Source organism: Arachis hypogaea, chromosome 16 (assembly GCF_003086295.3).
Source record: "Arachis hypogaea cultivar Tifrunner chromosome 16, arahy.Tifrunner.gnm2.J5K5, whole genome shotgun sequence".
In the NCBI taxonomy this organism is placed as follows: domain Eukaryota; kingdom Viridiplantae; phylum Streptophyta; class Magnoliopsida; order Fabales; family Fabaceae; genus Arachis; species Arachis hypogaea.
Window position 1 is genome coordinate 15,776,637 of NC_092051.1, and position 17,151 is coordinate 15,793,787.

The following is a 17,151-nucleotide window of genomic DNA, read 5'->3' on the forward strand; positions in this document are numbered from 1 at the left end:
TAAAACCCAACCAAACCTTGTGTAGTCATCCACAATCACTAGCCCATAATGTTTACCACCTAAACTTTAGATTTTTGTTGGACCAAATAAATCAATACGTAGCAATTCAAGTGATTTTTTTAGTAGAGATGTCTTCCTTTGATTTAAATGAACTCTTTGTTTGTTTTTCCATTTGACAAGCATCACAAGTGATGTCTTTGTCAAATTTTATCAAAAGAAGACCCCTCACTAATCCTTTCGTGACAAACTTGTTTATTTGAAACATACTAGCATGACCCAATCTCTTGTGCCATAGCCACTTTTCAAATTCTTTAGAGTGAAAACAAGCAACATTTTGATTCTTTTGTTCATCAAGAGTAAGTCCATACACATTATCACAATGCTTAGCTATAAACAATATATTATTTGTCTTTTCATTCACAACACAACATTCCAATCTTTTAAAAATCACCAAATAACCCAAATCACACAATTGACTTATGCTCAAAAGATTATGCTTCAAAATATTAACCAAAAAGACATCATTAAATAAAATAGAGTGATTGTTACCTACTTTTTCAATAGCAACAATTTTACCTTTTTCATCATCTCCAAAGGTCACAAAACTTCCATCATACTTATTTAGTTTGATGAAGAAAGTTGACTTTCCAATCATGTGCCTAGAACACCCACTATCTAAGAACCACATATCTTTCTTTTTCTTGGATGCTAGGCAATTATGTATAAAATTTCAGGCAACCTTAGGTATCCAAATTAATTTGGATCCTTTGAAGTTAATCCACCTTGGTTGCCCAAGTGCATTAAAGTCACAAACAACATTGTAAATTTGGTTTCCTACTTTTCTTACAATTAATGCAATGATTTTCTGATGCATGTTGCTGAAATTGATTTAAATATTTATGCTAAAAATGATTAAAAAGTTGAGGTTTTTTTATTTTTGAAAAATGATCCTTTCTCATGACAAATTTATTTTTGCTATTGTTGTTTCTTTTTGCAAGATCATTTGAATCAGAATTTTTGAAAGCATATGTGCTTCTTGAATATGAGGTTTCTTTGTGAAGCTGAGAAATTTTGAAAACAACCTCATTATTTGAGACAGCCCAGACCCGACTTGTTTTATATAGGTTCAGTTCTTGAATGTAATGCAGTTTCATCAGAATAAGATTTTTTAAATTCCTCTTCATAGGTGGGAGCATGTCCCAAACCAGAGTTGTTGATGATAGATTTTGTTTTTGAAAAAAAGGCCATGAATTTTGTAGGAGAACTATCAAAACCTGCATTATCTTTTGTTATATATGCTAAACCAGATTTTTCAAATAATGGTATTTGATTTGCAAGTAATTTGTCTAAGTTGCTAGAACTTTGCGCAAATTTTACTAAATCACTATTCAATCTTTTAATCATTTCATTTAATCTTTCATTTTCAGCAATAAGCTCTTGAGAAGGATCCTCAATGTGGTTTCCTTTTAGTTTCTCAAGTTCAGATTTCAAAAATCTATTTTCTTCAATAATATCCAAAGCACATTCGGTTTTCTTTACCTTTTCTTTTAGAAAATCATTTTCAGCTTTCAGAATTTCTTTTTCGGATTTACATTTATTGTATTTTTCCAGTAGTTTTGCTGAATTTAGTGTGAGATCATCAATTATAATATGTAAATCATCTATGGACAGGTCATAGTAGTTTACCTCATCAAGTTGATCATCACCAGCCATAAAGCAGATTTGAGCTTCACATTCGGAGTCTTCTTCCTCATCAGAATCATTCTCAAGGTCTTCACAAGATGCCATGAGCACTCTCTTCTTTTCTTTCTTTCTTTTTTCCTCCTTCTTGTGTTTCGGACAGTTGTACTTGAGGTGTCCAGCCTCTTTGCAGTTGTGACAAATCACTTTGCTCATGTCCTTCTTGTTCTCCTTTGAGCTTGAGCCCTTGTACTTGCCTTTGTTCCTCATTAGCCTTCTAAGTCTCCTAGCTAGCAAAAAATACAAGTTCATCATCTGAAAACTGTTACTAGACTCACTCTCTTTTGATTCGACTTTTGACTTAAGGGTTATTCCCTTTTTCTTTGAGTCTTGGTTTGTGTGTGTGGTTTCATAGGCAAGAAGTTTTTTTCTCAGCTCATCATATGTTATGGGGCTTAGGTTGTTACTCTCGGCTAGGACAGTGGCCTTTGTTTCCCATTCCTTTGTGAGGCTTCTAAGGGTTTTTCTCACTAGTGTTTATTCTATGTGAGTTAAAGCCATAGAATCTAGGATATTTATTATGATTGAGAATCTCTCAAAAATTTCATCAATACTTTCTCCATCCTTCATGTTGAACATCTCATATTATTTTCGCAGCATATCAATCCTCGTTTCTTTGACTTGCTTGGTGCCTTCGTGTGTAACCTAGAGTTTCTCCCAGATTTCTTTGGTCGTCTTGCATCTTGACACCTTTCGATACTCCTCAAAGCTGATAGCACAGTGTAGAAGGTTGATGGCTTTAGCGTTCAGCTCCACTTTCTTCTTGTCGTCGTCATTCCATTCAGTTTCTTCTTTTAGAGTCACCACTCCATCAACACTTGTCTTTGTTGGAATTTTGGGGCCACTAACAACAATTTTCCATATGTTGTAATCGATGGATTGGATGAAGATCCGCATCCTCTCTTTCCAGTAGGCATAGTTCTTCTCGTTGAAGAAGGGAGGCCTTTTGTTTGACTGGCCTTCTGTTAGAGTGTAGGCAACTGTGGTTGTGCCCAAGTTGTTTGCCATTGGACCTTTGCTCCAAGCAGTGAAGCTTGATTCTTGAGACCTTGGCTCTAGATACCAATTGAAGGTTGTAGAAGGCTTAGAGAAGGGGGGTTAAATCTATGGCCCTTTTTTAATTTAATGAATTAAGTCTTTACTTACAAACTTTTACTTAGAATATGTTTGAACTATGCAGCGGAAACATTATGAGACAATTCTGTTTTGTCTCATAAATATCAAAAAACAGAACTTAGAGAAAGAGAAGAAGAATAACACAGGCATGTATCCTGGTTCAGTTGCCTTGTGCAATGCAACCTACATCCAGTCTCCACCACAACAGTGGTGAAATTTCCACTATAGTTAAAGTATTACATACACCAATCTTAGGATTCACACAATCCTTTCTCTCTCAAGTTCTAATCTAACTTGATTTAGTTATGCTAATACCTAAATCTTCACTCTAAGTGCTAACCCAACTTAAAAAGGGGCACCTCACAGGTACAAGACACAAGACATAAGAAACAACCTAAAGAAATCTAAAATAACTCTAGGCTTTTCTCTCAAGTGTTTCACTCAGCCTTTTATCACTCATAGGCTTTTTTTTTATTCTTCTCTTTTAGCCTTTTACCTTTCAAGAAATTATAGAAAGATGTACATTGAAAATGAAATACACACTGTAAAACATGAAGAAGATTGATATAATAACAGCCTCTGTTGCTATAAGTTGAACCGGATTCAGCTGACTCTGATTGAGTTCTTCATCTTGGCAGAATGCTTCTTTAACTAGAAAACACTGTCCAAAATTGATGAACTCTACAGAGAAGCTCTTCAAAACAAAACTCTCATAATCTGGTTCTCTCTCCTTAGTCTTCAAAAAACAAAAATTTTCCTTTTGTACCTCTTCACAAGTTACTGTATTGGATCTTTCCTTTGTCAACTCCTTGAGCTGTGTGCTTCACAAGCTTGCCATTTCATTTTTTTTCTATTAACCCCCAAATTAGGGATTTCAAAGCTGGTCTTCTTGCTTGACCGAAGACCTCAGATCATCAAAGAGCTTGTTTCAATGGTAAATCCAAATCTGAACCCTTGAGCAAGTGCTTTGTCCCTAAGAAATAATTTTAACTTTTGATTCACAGCAGTGATCATCAGAGAACACTTTCTCCCTTTATCTCAAATTGGAGTTGCAGAAATTTGGAGAAGAAGCAAAGAAAGTAAATTACATGCAAATGGAAATAAATCACCTTTATCTTCTGATTTAGGTTAGCTACTTTATTTGGATGATTAGACATTAGCTTTTTGCGATTTACCTTTCTCTCTCTCTCTCTCTCTTTCTTTCTGATTATGACCGAAGCAAGCATGTGAGGTGTGTAACACCCTACCGCACTAAGCTTTACGCTTAAGTCGTAAAACAGAGGTGATGTGGTATTACGACCTCTAAAATAAAATGAGTACATATAATAGCAGAAGTATTATAATATGCTAGGAGCCTTGAAGAATAGAGGAAGCAAAAATCGCGAAATAAAAGTACAACGCTCAAGGAACGAGTTAACCTGCGCACTAAGAAAACTATAACTATTAAACATATGATAACAGAAGTAGGAATAGAGTGCCAAAGATACAAAATAACAAGATCCTAACTCAGTCTGTGAAGTCAAGACTGGCCGGAGAATATTTACATATATATACATACATATCCAAAACCCAAAAGTACATATACACAATCCGGCCTCTCCATAGACACCTCTAGGAGGATCAAAAGAACAAGATTTGTGGAGAGAAAACCGAGTACATATATATATACATCATAGCATAACAAAATAGCCCTGTAACCACTCCGCTTCAAGAGTCCAGACGCCTAACGAGATGTCTCTCGACCTGCATCTGAAAAATAACAACATAGTATGGAATGAGAACCGGAGGTTCTCAGTATGGTAAAGGTGCCACACACATAATATATAAGGTCCTGGGAATGCCAGAGGCAATCCTAGAACGCCGACACTCAGATTATAGAGCTTAAAGTATTAAACAGAAGCCATAAAAGGTGGTTTTCTAAGAATACCTAAACTTGACTTAACTTAACCTTAAATCTAAACCCCATATTGCCGTTCCTCCATACCTCCACTTCCTTCAATATTTCACAGACAGTTAAGCAGATATAAGCAAGCACAAGAAGGTTACAAATACAGCAGGTAACAATTACACATTTAACATGGCAAATACAGTTAGGCACACCCAACTAATGCACAAGCAAGTAATTCAAGTAATATGCAGATGATGCATGCCTGTCCTACGGCTGATGAGGCTCATCTGTCGGTTATCCAGCCAACCCGACAAGTCTGAATTGTCCTTAGACTGTCCCCCAACGTGCATCCCCAAGAGTCTATGCATAGCTTTATCTCAAATAATCAATATTACTCAATGGGGGTAACATTCCCGGGAATTTATATAGTGCCCGGTCACACTTACGTCGTAGGGTCAACAGAGTATCGAGTTTTCAACCTGGTACACGTGGTGGCAAGCCACGGCACTTAATCCAGGGAACCTCGTATCTCAGATCATTAAATTATTCAAGCCATATAAATAATTCAATTATAATTCATCAACATCCACATCATTCTCAATCGTATCTCATTCATCATCATACATCAATCATATTCAATCCTTATCTTTCATTATCACAACTCTCATTCCGTCCTTCAATAGTTCCAATTCAAAATATAATTCATTCTTTTCTAAATGAATCAAACTTAAAACATGCTTATTTTCTTAATAACTCAAAATCAAACCATATAACCTTTGAATCTAAATCTTTTTAAATAATCATATAAACAAAATCTCTAATTTTTATAAAATTTCGGCAGCATCTCCTCTAGAACTCGAATTTCGCCACCCTTTTTGGGTCCAAACCTGCTTTCTTTTCAATTCAACATACCCTTCCTCATCATCATAACAATCACCATAATAAATCTACCTCAGATAAACAATTATACTCATACAATATTCAAATCCAACAACCCAAAATTTAACTAAGAATCATAGTTCACAAATCCTAGGCTTTTAACACAAAATACCTCATTATCACAATAACCTCCACAATAGTTATACCTCAAATCAATAATTCACCAAATCATTAGTTAATCAACAAGCACCAAACCAACCATGTTCATCAACAATAACATTCAACCATAATTCTCTCCAAATTAACATAACAACATTCACCATCCAAAATTAAAAACTAATTATTCAATAAACTTCAACCAAATATATTCATCAACAAATTACTAAATATTAAACATACACCTGCATTCCAACTTATCCTATGGTCGTCTAGCCTAAGTTTTCACAGAACATTATATATTAAATGCAAGAAACCTAAACCATACCTTGGCCAATTTCCACGTAACGACCAAAGCTATTTATTCAAAACCAAGACAGCCCCTCAAAACTCAACTAATCCGCTTCCTCCAAGTTCCAGTATTCACAATTTCAAGCTCCAATTATTTATTCACAACCTAATACACATTCATGACACTATATATCCAATTTAATACTCAAAGCTCAAATTCAATGAAAATAAAATAGAATTATCGTATCCTCACCTTACCCAAGCTTCACATAAGCAAGAGTGAACGTTTTTCTCAAGCTAATTGGATCCTAAAACATCAAAAATTAAAGAAATTCAACACCCCTTCTCAAAACTCGAAAATTAGGGGAAATGAGAGGCTGAAGTGGAATAGCAAGTTACCTATGAAATTGTTCCGGTAGAAATGTAGAGCTCAACGCGGTGAACGCGTGGCCGCAAACGGTGCGGCGATCGGAGCTCGAACGGAGGAGTTACGGCATACGGAAGTTAACGGGAGGGTTTGACGTTCTTCTTTTTCTCTCCTCTGTTGCCCTTCGATGCAGCCAAAATGAGGAGAAGAAGAACGTGGCTTTTACTTAAAGGGCTGGTTTGGTTGGGCCCACGGCCCGGTTTGGGCCCGGTTCAACCGGTTCGGCCCGTTCGGTCCAATCTTGGACCGATTTCTTCGAAATTGGTGTCAAAATTCTCATTTTGATGAGCTCTATCCTAATTTGATATAATATTCGTGTTTCTAATATTCCTTATTAAAAATTAATTTATTGACTAATTATCTACTAATTTAACCGGGGTTTACAAGGTGCTTTGGAAGGCTTCAGCTTGATGGAATCTCCTTGGATTTTGGTTGAATAATTTCCATTCAGCACAGCTAACTTCTTTGCATTATTTTTTTTGGGCTTTGAATGTTAGGAAGCCCACCGAAGATCTTGTTTTTGTTTTTATTCCTTTGGGCTGCTGCAACTTTGATTTTGGCTTGCATCACTTAATCAAATACAATCAAAGCTAATTGGGTATTTAACCCAATTCATCAATATTTGTCATCATCAATTAAGCTAGTTAATTTCTTAACTCAACAATATTAATATGATACAGTGCAGAATGACTAATGCTGAAATCAAGGATGCTGTTTTTAAGATAGGGAGTTTGAAAGCCCCTGATTTTGATGGTATTCATGCCATTTTCTATCAAAGCCAATAGGATAAGGTTGGTACCGATTTATGTAATCTGGTTAAAATTATTTTCTTTAATCTGGAGCAGGTTAAAAATGTAAATGAGGCTCTCATCACGCTCATCCCCAAGGTGGAGCCAGTTTTAAATCCGAAGCAAATGCACCCCATTAGTTTATGTAATGTCTCCTATAAAGTGGTAAGCAAGATCATATCTATCCGTTTGAGAAGAATTATGAAGAAGCTAATTAGACCGACCCAGTGCAGTTTTGTTCCAAGGAGACAGAGTTTGGATAATATCATTGTTGCTCAGAAAGTCATTCACTCTATGAGAAATAAAAAATGGGGCAAAAGGGTGGATGGCTATCAAGGTTGACTTGGAAAAAGTGTATGACAGATTGAAGGGGAGTTTCATTAAAGATACGTTGGTTGATATCAGTCTCCCTTCTCATGTGATTGACTTGGTCTGTTCTTGCATCTCGACCACCAGAATGAGATTGCTTTGGAATGGGGAGGTCCTACACAAATTCCTTCCTTTGAGAGGTATTCGTCAAGGAGACCTACTCTCGCCCTACATCTTAATTCTCTATCTAGAACATTTGTCCCATCTTATTCAAGCTGCGGTTGATAACAAGTTCTGGAAACCCATTCGCATTAATAAGGAGAGTCTTGAGCTTTTACACCTCTGCTTTTAAGATGATTTGGTCATGTTTGGCGAAGCTAACTTGGAGCAGGAAGATATTATCCACAGGGTTCTTGAATTCTTTTGTAATAGTTTCGGTCAGAGAGTTAGCAAGGAGAAAACCAGAGTATTTTTCTCACAAAATGTTGGTTACGATGCTAGAGTGGAGATCAGTGAGAAACTGCAATGTGCAAGAACCGAAGATCTTGGGAAATGCTTAGGGGCCCTCATTATTCATTCCAGACTCCAGAGTTACTAAAGAAACTTACAAAGAGATTGAAGGCAAGCTTAATCCAAGGCTCAACAACTGGAAAACTTCATCGCTCTTTCTAGCTAAAAGAATCACCCTGGTGAAAATCATTTCTATCTTCTATTCCTATTTATATTAAGCAAACTGCTATTTTACTTGTATCTACTTATAATTCCATTGATCGTAAATACGGGAACTTCATTTGGGGAGAATCGGAGCAATCTAAGAAAGTGCACTGGTGAATTAGAAGACCATCATTAAGCCGAAATCTGCTGGTGGCTTAGGTCTCAAACACTTAAAGGATCTTAATCATGCGTACATGACGAAAGCTGGTTGGGGGCTGATTGAGAGAAAAGATTCCGTATAGACAAGAGTCTTAAGAGCGAAATACAAGTGTGAAAGTGATATTATTCCCCAAGTGGAGAGAAGAAATGATTCAAACATGTGGAAAGGTATTTGTTCAGCTTGAGAAGATGTGGAAAAGAACACCATTTGGCGCATTGGTGACGGTTCTAAGTTTAAGTTTGGACTCATAATTAGATCCCGAATTTGGGAGCACTATGTCACCAAACATAGTAGGTAATTCAAGATGACTAATTGAATACTTCATTAATGGATTTTTTGTGTGTTTCAGGTGATGGGGACATAATTAGAAGTGGTGAAAGAGATTTCTAGCCTAGCACCACCTTTTCCTTGGAAGAATGCTGGCTACAATGCGTGGGCTCCCTTATTGGATGGTTCGTTCAGTTTAAAAACAGCTTATCAATCTATCCAATTAATCAAGGCTCCCATGATCGAACTTTCAAGTTAACATAGATGGAGCTGGCGAAAACGGAAAGGATTAGATCGTTTTTATGGTGGTGGGACACAATGCTTTACTGACCAATGTGGAGCGTAGAAGGAAACACTTAACACAAGCTGTTCCATGTTCAAGATGTGATACTAATGAGGACTGTCCATTTGCTCTTTTCGTTTGGCAATATCTCAAACCACAAGACCACATCAAGGATTTCTTCATTGTAAACATTTTGTGTATGCATTATTCAAGATAAATGATTTAATAGTTACGTGATATTTTTTTACCAATATTAGTGAAATTCTTAAGAAACGGCGAGATATTTCTTATGTGCAATCTTAATGGTATTTATTGGATTAAGTTATTTTTAAAAAAAAACTATCTCTTTTTTTATTTTGAAATTATCTAGATTTTTAAAATGACCCCAAAAAATTGTTATATATATTTAAAACTTTCAATTTCTGATTCTTGAAACAGAATTTTGACTCCATACACAATTCTTAATTGATATGTTTCATAGTCCGTAATAAGTCAAGTGAAAGATTTTATTATTAATACTTAACTGAATATTTTTGATAATTTATTATTAAAACTTTATAAAAATTATTTTCAGTAAAATTAAAGATATACTAACCTAAATACTTAAAATTAAGTCAGACTTCTATATTTTAAAAATTAAATAACTATCTAACTAAATATATAGTCTTTGTACTTAAAAGTTAATAAAATAAATAACTAACTAAATATTGCTTGCAATAATTACATCGGTTCAACTAGGTATCCTTTAAAAATCGTACAACATTCAGCCTTTTATTACAATAATTAAAAAAATTAAAACAAACACAACTAAAAATTATGAATAGATTTATTGTCTTTTTAAAATTAAATACACATTCAAAATACAATCTAAAAAAACTGAAATTTAAAATTTAAATTTTAAATTTTTGTTTCAGATTTAATATATTTAATTATTAATATATTATAATTTAAATACATATCTAAAAATCAAGTTATTCAAAATTCAAAATTTTGATTTTAAAAATATAAAATAAACCTTAAACTATCAAATTATTAATTAAATTCGTACAAAACACTCAAAAAAACAGAGAAGTCACGTTTGCGCCATGTCGAAAATTCAGAGGCGCACATAAAAAACTCAGAGGTGCACATCGAGAAGTCATCCTCCGCTGTCGTTCATCGCTCATCCTCAACGCTGCCTTCCTCCTTTCCGGCACTCATTTACAACGCCGTCTTTTCAATGTTTAAATTTAAATTTTAGATTTATGATTTTGGATGTGTTTTAAAAATATTTTCTGTATAACATCATAATTTTAGATGTGTTACAATTATTTTTTAATGTTTAAATTTAGATTTTAGATTTATGATTTTGGATGTGTTTCAAAAATATTTTCTGTATAACTTCATAATTTTAGATGTGTTACAATTATTTTTTAATGTTTAAATTTAAATTTTAGATTTATGATTTTGGATGTGTTTTAAAAATATTTTTTGTATAACTTAATATTTTAGATGTGTTACAATTGAAAAAGAAACTATAATTGAAAATATTTTAGTTTATGTATATAATTATATTCGACCATTCATAATTGTATTATTAACATTTATATTGTATTATTAAAGTTGACTGATTTTAGATGTGTTTTAAAAATATTTTGTATAAAATATCATACTATCAGATGTATTATAATCGAAAAATAACAACATAATTTTAAATTAATTGTTGATTATATACTTTATTTGCAACAACTTTATTAATAAAATTAAATAAGATCAACCTTGTTCCAATTAAATCAGCAGAGTGTTTTTATGTTTAAATTAAAATATAATTAAAAATGTTGAACATGATATTTCTTAACAAATTACATAAACACATGTGTGGAAAATAATGATACCTTTCACCAATGCAAAATGAGAGAGTGCTTCAGCTGAAAGGTGGTGATGGTCTTCACCAATGAAGACGAGATGGAGAATTCAGCTGGCAGCGTCCTTTTTGGTTTGGGATTCACTAATGCGTGTGAATATCCCGTAGAATAAGGAATTTAAAAACAGTATGTGTTACGTGAAGTTACGAAAGTAAAGCAAAGTCACCGTAACCACCAATGAAGTGGGTGGGTTTTAAAATTTAAATTTAAATTAAAATCTAATTATAGATATGTATCTACAAAATAGGAACATGTTACACTACAAAAATAATTAAATATTATTTAAATCTGATTAAAGGCTGATTAATATTATACAACTAGCATTTCCCTAATTACATTTAGTTTTTAATTTTCGTTGAACCTATTTGACTCTGTCTAGACCAACATTTAGGTTAAAAAGAATATATCCAACACACTTAAGGCGAAAAAGACATGTAGGTGAAGGGATTTTTTTTTAAAATAAAATAAAATAAAAAATTATTTTTTAAAATTTTATTTTTCAACTTTAATTTTTTAAATACGATTTTTTTTTATTTAGAATAAGTTCGTCATACCTCCGACAAACTCTATGATCCCACGTATTCCACCCCAATTTTTTCTAAAACTAACGAAACTCAAATTTTTAAGTCATTACCATGGTCTCCAAAAGTATATAAGAGTACCCAAAAGTACACGGATAACAAATATGGCTTCCTCAATATTGCTAGCGACAATCCCAACTATTATCATCGTTTCTAGAAATACATAGATATACGAAAATAAGTCATATTTAACAAGGATTTTTTTCTATTATAAATTAAAAAACAAACCATTATTTTCCCAATAAAAATATGACTTATTCATGTGTACTTTTGTGTATTCCTATGTACTCTGTAAAGTTTAAGAATTTGAGTTAGCCATTTTTTTAAAATTTGAAGTGAAGTTCATGGGATCATACCAACTCTATAAAAATTATAGAGTTTGTCGGAAGTGCGGCGAACTTGTCCTAAATAAAAATAAAATCGTATTTAAAAAATTAAAATTAAAAATAAGGTTTAAAAAAAATAATTTTTTTATTTTTTCTAATAGTTTATTGTATTTGTATAAAGCATTACTTTAGTCACCAAATAAAAAAGCATTACTTTTATGTATTTATTTTAGTATAAACTTCAAAAATATTGTGGTCGATTTACATGAAATTAAAAAGAATTATTTAGATTATATATTACAATTAGTAAATATTTTGGGTCCTGGGCTAGGTCAAACACAGACCCAACCCGAAATGCATCCATTCCCGCAACTCTGCTATGCTATCTTTGCCATTCACTCTGGTGCGACATAGAAGACGATATTGAAGAACTCTTGTGTTCTGGCTTCGTGGCCCTCGCGCTTCTGCTGCCATCCAATACTTCCGACTTTGTTTGATTGATGACCTGTTGCGCGCTTTTCAGCCATCAAACCAAGTTTCTGCGTCAACCTCTCCCCGATTTCTATGGCCGTCATCCTCTCTGTCCTCCAGTACTCATCGTCCCGGGTTACTGACTTATCTTTATTTTCATAGTTCATACTCCTTTCTTTTTTTTCTTTCTTTCTTTTTATTAATCGTGATTATTCCATTCATCATCATTCACCATTGTAAATCCACACGAATTAATTCTTTATTCATAAATATCAACAAAAATAATGTTATAATCTAAAAACTCAATATTTTGGTAGGAGAAAAAAAAAACCTACAGAGCACTATTTCAAGACTTATAAAGTATAAACTAAAACGAAAGAAAATTGATTTAAGAAATTATAATAGTATCATTATTTATAAATATCAACAAAAATAATGTTACAATCTAAAAACCCAATGTTTTGGAAGGAGAAAAAAAATCTAAGGAGCACTACTTCAAAATAATTATAAACTGAAACGAAAGAAAATTGATTCAAGAAATTATAATAGCATCAGTTTATCTCCCATGTATAAGCATCTTGGCTCTCGTCCCAACAATCATCATGTGTTGGCATCTCATTCTCTCCAATGAATTCACAATCGTCATCTTCATGTTCATCAACAACGGATGTGGTGACACGAAGGTTCACATCAAATGGCCAAACTCCTACGTAGTGGTCACATTTAGACATTTTCATGATCTCCTTAGCGAATTCGCATATGGAAGGCATAATTTTATTTAATAGCTCAAGTGATAAGAACGTTGAAGAAAAGGTTTCTTGCAAGTATTTAAATTTCTCTTTGTCATCATCAGTGGCAGGTTGTAAATAACTAGGAATTTTATACCAAGGAACCAAAAAGGTTTGGTTGACAGTAGTAGAAGTAAAAGAAGAGGATTCATCATCAATATATGACTTAGAGGTTGATTTTGTGACGAATTTTTTATGTTGGATTATTTGATTGGTACAACAGAAATTTATATGGAACTGATTATAAAATAAATTTCCTTCGGTTATAGGCCATAAACATGGTTTTTTAGAACATGTGAGTTCTATTGAATAGGAAGTTGATTTCTTTGCCATGAAAACTTACTATTAATTAATAAACTAAGTTGAGGTGAAAAATTTGCAGGTTTAGGATCTTTTATTTTTACTCTAATATTATAGTTGTATATATAATGATTTTATACAACAAAATTATAAGCATTCATCTTATCTTATCTTATCTTATTAGATTATTTTAAATTTGAGATTTTTTTTTACTAAGTTAAATACGGAAAGATTCAGAATCTAGAATTGATTTAAAAGAAAAATCAGGTTTTACTTTCATAGGTTTGCTCTTAACCTTAGATCCTCATGTTGGGTTCGAGGTTTTCGAAGGCCTGCAACTTGAAAATCTTTGTTAATCTCAAATGGAAAAATCTGACTCATCAATACTTTATATTATTATACATGTGATTTTTCTATTTGATGATATGTACCAGTACCACTCCCTGGTTAATAACAAATTTGAATCATCAATAAATACACAGTTTTGCACATCCTTGTATCCATATTCTACAAAGTTAATTTGCATTCCACTTTCTTTTTCTCGAATGGATTATTTTGTTATGCAATATATTGGTCAAGTGTAGGGGTGGCAACACTACCCGAACCCGCGGGTACCCACCCCGCCCCTACCCGCTCGGGGCGGGTAATTACCCGCCCCTGCACCGGGGCGGGTTTTAACGGGGCGGGTTCTTGTGCGGGGCGGGGCGGGGTCGGGTTTAGGTTGAACCCGCCCCTACCCGCCCCGGTATATATAATATATATGTAAATATATATATATTTTTAATATATAATATACGTAACATATATAAAATAATTAGTAAAATGATTAATAATATTATATCATATATAAATTTTTACTTTAATTTATATTATGTATGTAAATGGTGGTTATATAATTTTTAAAATTTAATTTTATTTGTTGGATTTAATAATTATAGGGGCGGGTAGGGGCGGAGCGGGTACCCGCAGGGGCGGGTTAGGGTTTAACATTTTACAACCCGCGGATAGGGCGGGGCGGGTTTGATGCGGGTTTTCTGTAGGGCGGGGCGGGGTAACCCGCCCCGTTGCCACCCCTAGTCAAGTGTTTTTTCTTTTTTTTTTCCGTTGTTTAATAAGGCAATTTAAAGGCAACTAGTATTTAGTAACAATATATATAACGTGTGATACAAACTACCAATTATATATTATTACTAGAATAAATTGAGTGTGTGTTTGGATTATAATTTGCAAACTATAATTTGTGTAAATTTGATTTTGATGAAAAGTAAGTTTGTGTTAACGTGATTTATATTTGGCAATCTTTATATCAAAATAGATTATAATAAAATAAATGTTGTTTGGATTATACTACTCAAAATCACTTTTAAATAAAATATTACTAAAAGAGACATCAATTTAAATAATTTTTTTATATTATTCTATTATTTTACTTTAGATATTTGAATAGATCTTATTAAGAGACATGATAAAACACTAATAAAATACATAAAAAATAATAAAAAAATATCATAAAAAAATTTCATATAATAAAAAAAATTCATATGAACTAGAAAACAATAAAAAATAATAATATACATGAAAAAGCAGAACACAAAAAAAAATATAAAAAATATTTATCATATAAATAAAATAAATACAATAAAAAATAAAAATATGAAAGATAGTATTATACATTTTATAATGTTAAAAAAAAAGAAAATGTTCTATAATTTTTTTAGTACCATTAATACTCTTTAATTTAGTATCATTTTGAACTATAAATTTTTATTATTTATGACTCTTTTGTTACTTATAATTAGTATATAATAAAGACGAAAATAAAATACAGTCAGAAGGACAATAAAATCATGCAAACATAGTATATAATAATTACGATCAACAATATATATTATATAAAAAAAATTACAATAAGAAGAATAAAATTCATATGAATAAAACCAAATTAAAAAAAAATTATACACAACATAAATATAGTACAGTAACAGATAGAAAAAAAAATTTATATAAACAAAAAATAATAAATTTTTTATTTGGGCCGTGATTGAAATAAATTTGTATGAAAAAAAATTTATGGTTACTTGTATCTTTCTTATAGAAGAAAATGAAGGGTAAAGTTGGTAGAAAAGAAAAAAAATCCTCATCTAATTTTTCAATGATAACCAAACTTTCCCAATGTGGACGCAGAAGTTAGAATTTTTTGCTTCAGGTAAACTTACGTTTAGAGGTGTAAGCACTTCTGGGTTGAGAATTCCAAAAGATTGCCAAACATAACAGTGAAATTCAAGACGCTTAAACAGGCTTCTCTCTTCCCTAACGTGAACCCCAAACACATCCTGAGTAGTCAACTCAAAAAATTTATAACTAGTAAATATGGTTATAAATTTAAAGAGACAAGTTAGTTAGAAGAATCCGAATTTCTATCCTCTCAAATAATAATATAGTAACAATATATATAACCATAGTTATCAGAACCGACCCGACAATCGACCCGGCCAGGTCACCGGGTTACTGAGTTACTGGTTCAACCGGTGGGTCACAGGTTCAACCAGTTAATCCGATCATAATTAAATAAAAATATAAAATTATAAAAATAAAATTAAAATTAAAAGTTAAATACATGTTTTCAAAAAATATATTAATGACAATCAAATATCAATTCTTAGATATAATTTATGGTATAAAAACAGATAATAAATTAGTCACTAATACAAAATACTTTCTCAATTTAAATGAACAAGAGAAAATAAAAAATAACACAATCAATATCAATATGTTTGTATATTATGTGTTATTACTTGTGTTAGTATCTATGTCAATCTATATTTAAAAGAATAAAAATAAATAAATAAAAATTCATTCAAAGTTTATTATATATTTAATTTTTGTCACCTATATTAATAAGAATCAAGATAGCACAGTTTTAAGAGGAGGCGCCATAACCTTACCCACCCAAGTTCGGATCTTTCTCACTACAATTTTGAAGTTGTGAATAGGGTGCTCCTATGATGGTTCAGCAACGCGCAGGTGCACCGTTACTGCAATCTGAGTGCGAACCGACCGGTTTTTAACGGATTTGACCACCGTTGATCGGTTCAATTGCAGGTCCGGTCCAATTCACTAATCGAACCGACCAGACCACCGGTTCACTAGTTTTCCAATCGAACCGATCAATCCGGTCCGATTCTGATAACTATGTATATAAAGTGTGATACAAACTACCAATTATATATATTATTACTAGAATAGCCTGAATAGTCAACTCAAAAAATTTATAACTAGTAAATATGGTTATAAATTTAAAGAGACAAGTTAGTTAGAAGAATTGGAGTTTCTATCCTCTCAAATAGTAATATAGTATGATGATGATATGAAATTATGAACAAACAGATTATTACTATTCAACAAGCGTGCCATCATCATGGGATCTCTCGTCAGTATAGATTATGATAAAGACATCAAGTTTTGAATAAACCCACGATCATCGTGCTTTATACCAAACAACTAGACATATGTTAACTTAGCCAAAGCCCAGAGATTTAAATTCGGATATAATGGAACTAACGCGTTTGACCATCTTTATTTCCATGTTTTACTAAACAAAGCTGATTCTACTTACCATACACTAATAATTTGCTTTGCTAGCAACGTAGGGGACCTGATCTGCTTTGCTTCAACTACGAATAAACAATATACCTCACGTCCAATTACTGAAACCCAACCAATCATAATATGAACAAAACATAACTGTGCACGAGTGTCTTCA

At 32.5% G+C, this 17,151-nt stretch overlaps 1 long non-coding RNA gene across 1 annotated transcript; it reads right to left on the reverse strand.

The window, feature by feature from the left end:
* Positions 1–4,326: 4,326 nt before the first annotated feature.
* Positions 4,327–6,638, reverse strand: LOC140179910 (uncharacterized). The gene is made up of 4 exons (XR_011873945.1): positions 6,470–6,638; positions 6,324–6,378; positions 6,108–6,236; positions 4,327–4,605 (listed from the first exon to the last, which is right to left on the reverse strand). It is a non-coding gene; the product is annotated as an uncharacterized lncRNA (long non-coding RNA).
* Between the last annotated feature and the right edge of the window lie 10,513 nt (positions 6,639–17,151).